Consider the following 4,983-nt stretch of genomic DNA (forward strand, 5'->3'; position numbering starts at 1 on the left):
CTGCTCCACTATTTGTGTCTCTGTTCTCCCAACCACTTGCTGAGACGATCCCAGTAGTGACCTGGTAGGGCACTAGGCAGCGAAGTTCCACATTCCCCTCCTGGGAGTGTGGTCCTGCATCCCCCTCAAGGGGGTGTGGGTGAAGACCCGTGGTCACCTAGACTCCACTACTGGGTAAAGTCTCTTCCATCGGTGGGAAGGTCAACAGGGACTGAAGAGAACTCTGACCTGTCCTTAACACTATCACTCACTCCTCTCTGTCGTCTACAACTATGTAAGCTTAGCACTTCCAGTTTAATAGTAGTTTCCTAGGGGCTGTAGCAGTGTGAAGGTAATTAGGAGGTCACTGACAGGAGAGATACCAGGGAACAGCTACTGGTGTTCAGGGGCGTAGCAATAGGGGGTGCAGAGGTAGCGACCGCATCGGGGCCCTTGGGCCAGAGGGGCCCCGAAGGGCTCTCCCTCATCTACATTATTACCTCTCTATTGGGCCTGTGCTCATTATAATCATTTCTATAGATGCTGTGAATAGTAATAATCACTAACAAACTGTTTCCCAGCCTCTTCTTGCACCTCTGACACTGTAGTTGCCATTGGCAGGTTTTGGCATGCCGTATCGATTGTTATGTATAGAGTGCTTGGGGGGCCCCATGTAAAACTTGCATCGGGGCCCACAGCTCCTTAGCTACGCCACTGCTGGTGTTTCTAAGGAGGACCTGTAACCAGTATGTACTCTCGTTATTATTACTTATTGAATTTATAAAGCGCCATCATATTGCACAGCCCTGCACAATACATGGAGATACATACAATGTTAACAAGGGGTGTCAGACAGAGAGGTAGCACATGGTTGTACAGCATAGCATAAGGTTGTACACACAAACACGGTATAAGATACGTGATCATGCAATTTTAAAAACACCCAGAAATTCAAGTCTGAATTAGTCCACGGCAGGGCCGTGCCGAGGCATAGGCTGGAGAGGCTCCAGCCTCAGGGCGCAGTGTAGGACGGGGCGCACAACTCACTCAGCTATCATTCCCCTATTGTGTTTGAAGCAGAAAGAAATAAGAAAATGGGCTGCATGGCAGTAACTGCAAGCCAGATAACTAGAGATTAAGGTGTTCGGGGATTGGGGGCCCTGGAGCGCCTCTTAATCTAATAGCATTCAGTGTGTGACGGCTGGGGTGGGATGGATGGAGGGGCGCACTTTGGTGTCTCAGCCTTGTGTGCTGGAGGACCTTTTCCCGGCTCTGGTCCATGGGAAGCGTGTCATTAGTGGGGTTGCAAGATCAAGAAGAACAAACTGGGTGGGGGAGGGAGACCCTGCCAAAGGCTTACAATCTAAAGGGTGGGGGGAAGAAACATTAGTAAGACTGTGGAATAGGTGTTCAGCTGAGAAGGTGCGGTAGAGGGGGGTCTGTCATCTTAAAGAGGTGTGTTTTGCAGGTTTGCTTACTTATGCGAGCTCCTAGTGTGAGAAAATAAAAAGAATAACGTATATATATATATATATATATATATATATATATATATATATATATATATATATATATATATATATATACAGTGGTGTGAAAAACTATTTGCCCCTTCCTGATTTCTTATTCTTTTGCATGTTTGTCACACTTAAATGTTTCGGCTCATCAAAAACCGTTAACTATTAGTCAAAGATAACATAATTGAACACAAAATGCAGTTTTAAATGATGGTTTTTATTATTTAGTGAGAAAAAAAACTCAAAACCTACATGGCCCTGTGTGAAAAAGAAATTGCCCCCTGAACCTAATAACTGGTTGGGCCACCCTTAGCAGCAATAACTGCAATCAAGCGTTTGCGATAACTTGCAACAAGTCTTTTACAGCGCTCTGGAGGAATTTTGGCCCACTCATCTTTGCAGAATTGTTGTAATTCAGCTTTATTTGAGGGTTTTCTAGCATGAACCGCCTTTTTAAGGTCATGCCACAACATCTCAATAGGATTCAGGTCAGGACTTTGACTAGGCCACTCCAAAGTCTTCATTTTGTTTTTCTTCAGCCATTCAGAGGTTGATTTGCTGGTGTGTTTTGGGTCATTGTCCTGCTGCAGCACCCAAGATCGCTTCAGCTTGAGTTGACGAACAGATGGCCGGACATTCTCCTCCAGGATTTTTTGGTAGACAGTAGAATTCATGGTTCCATCTATCACAGCAAGCCTTCCAGGTCCTGAAGCAGCAAAACAACCCCAGACAATCACACTACCACCACCATATTTTACAGTTGGTATGATGTTCTTTTGCTGAAATGCTGTGTTACTTCTACGCCAGATGTAACGGGACACGCACCTTCCAAAAAGTTAAACTTTTGTCTCGTCGGTCCACAAGGTATTTTCCCAAAAGTCTTGGCAATCATTGAGATGTTTTTAGCAGAATTGAGACGAGCTTTAATGTTCTTTTTGCTTAAAAGTGGTTTGCGCCTTAGATATCTGCCATGCAGGCCGTTTTTGCCCAGTCTCTTTCTTATGGTGGAGTCATGAACACTGACCTTAATTGAGGCAAGTGAGGCCTGCAGTTCTTTAGATGTTGTCCTGGGGTCTTTTGTGGCCTCTCGGATGAGTTTTATCTGTGCTCTTGGGGTAATTTTGGTCGGCCGGCCACTCCTGGGAAGGTTCATCACTGTTCCATGTTTTTGCCATTTGTGGATAATGGCTCTCACTGTGGTTCGCTGGAGTCCCAAAGCTTTAGAAATGGCTTTATAACCTTTACTAGACTGATAGATCTCAATTACCGTACTTTTGTTCTCATTTGTTCCTGAATTTCTTTGGATCTTGGCATGATGTCTAGCTTTTGAGGTGCTTTTGGTCTATTTCTCTGTGTCAGATAGCTCCTATTTAAGTGATTTCTTGATTGAAACAGGTGTGGCAGTAATCAGGCCTGGGGTGACTACAGAAATTGAACTCAGGTGTGATAAACCACAGTTTATTTTTTAACAAGGGGGGGCAATCACTTTTTCACACAGGGCCATGTAGATTTGTTTGTTTTTTTTCTCACTACATAATAAAAACCATCATTTAAAACTGCATTTTGTGTTCAATTATGTTATCTTTGACTAATAGTTAACGTTTTTTGATGATCAGAGACATTTAAGTGTGACAAACATGCAAAAGAATAAGAAATCAGGAAGGGGGCAAATAGTTTTTCACACCACTGTATATATATATCTACTGTATAGTGTATATATACTCAAAAAAATTAAATAACATACCGCCCCATGCACTTAAGCATGCATTCACCACATTCACAAACACACTATGACACTATGATGAGGTATAGAGGTTCACCACAATGAATGGGTTTGCAAATCTGCACATCCACAAGCACACACTAGTGGGACCCCCATTCCCCCACTAAACAGTGGCCCTCACCGAGTGGAGTTCATCCAATGCTGTGCTGCAATGCTGGGCCTCCCAATCACAGCCGGAACCCCTCAGTCCTGTTCACTTACCTCCCCCACAGGATTTGGGGTGAAGTGACTGCTCAGGACAGTGCAGAGAGCTGGATGCGCAGTGAAGGAGGACTCCCTGTTTGGCTGAGCAACATTCAGCCTCCCCATCCAGCTCTCTTTGCACTCTGTAGTGATGTCAGCCCTTTGTAAGGTGGGTAAGTGGGCAGTGGACAGGGCAGAAGGCTGCTTCTTGCCATTCGCTCATTACTTGATATGACATACCCATTCAATGAATGCTCCCAGCACTGTAGCAATATGATCAGGGGAGAGAAGGGGGTGCAGAGGACTTGTGATTTATATAGAGATCATTTTTTTGCAAAGGCGCAGAATGGCCTTGCCACGCATGCGCAAGAGCGACTGAGCCAATGTACTGAGCTGTCCAGCAGAGGACTGAAGTGGCCCAAGAAGACGGTGAGGGACCAAATGGCCTAGAGGGGGGTGGAGGAAGCCTTAGGTAAGTATAAATTCTGGGACATTATTCGTTTCAGTTTTCCTGAATACCCAAGGTGGATCACACAATAATTATAGGACACAGAGGCATGTTCTCTGCTAAGTGACATGCCTCTGTGTCCTTCTGGTGCCAGTCCCCCCTGGGCTCCGCTGTCCCCCCCCCCCCCAAAAAAAAAGCTGAGCAACAGGCTAGCGACAATTTAATTGTCGCTAGCCTCCGGAAGTACTTCAGGGTCACGGCCATCTTGGATTAGTCTGCCGGTGATCAGAGGCTACGGAGGATGAACAGGGCCATGGAGAGCAGTGTGGGGCGGTGCGGAATCATCCGGGAGGCAGGGTGGAGCAGGTAGTATGTTTTTGTTTTTTTATTTTTGTGATGCCGCCTCAGATTCTCTTTAAAAGAGTACTGTAAGGTAAAACAAAAGAGTTTAACATACCTGGGGCTTCTACTGGCCCCCTGCAGATATCCTGTGCCCGTGCAGGGAGAAAACAATACGCTGGTCCCCCGCCGCAGCTCGCTTTTTTATTTTGCGACACTGCACGGCCCTGGCTGCGCGGCCTTGCTCTCGCTCACATTGCCTGGAGTGTCATGCGCGGTATGTGTAGGACCGGAGGATCGTTTTATTCCGTTGCGGGCACAGGATGTCTGTGGGGGGGGGGGGTGGGGGAGGGCAGTAGATGCCTCAGGTAAGTTAAACTTTTTCTTTTACCTTACAGAACTCATTAAAGTCTACTAAAAGATACAGTACGCATTTTAAGTCTACTAAAAGATAGAGCAGCAACAGGGTAAAAGGTGCAATATGTAACTTGCATTGGAGAGTTCTTTCAAATTCATAATTGGCATCATGTCAGCTGGCACCAGCTGTGACTATGGAATAAGAACAACCAGGAATTGTTGAACACTGCTGTGTGCCGATATGCTTTGCCTACACATACAAGGAATACGTTCAGATAAAAATGTATTACTATAAGCACACTGACATAACTGAAATAAGACACAACCACTCAAAATAAATACGTTCATGCAGATGACATAAGTTCATGTAAACGTAA

Source organism: Hyperolius riggenbachi, chromosome 1 (genome assembly GCF_040937935.1).
Source record: "Hyperolius riggenbachi isolate aHypRig1 chromosome 1, aHypRig1.pri, whole genome shotgun sequence".
Classification (NCBI taxonomy): Eukaryota; Metazoa; Chordata; class Amphibia; order Anura; family Hyperoliidae; genus Hyperolius; species Hyperolius riggenbachi.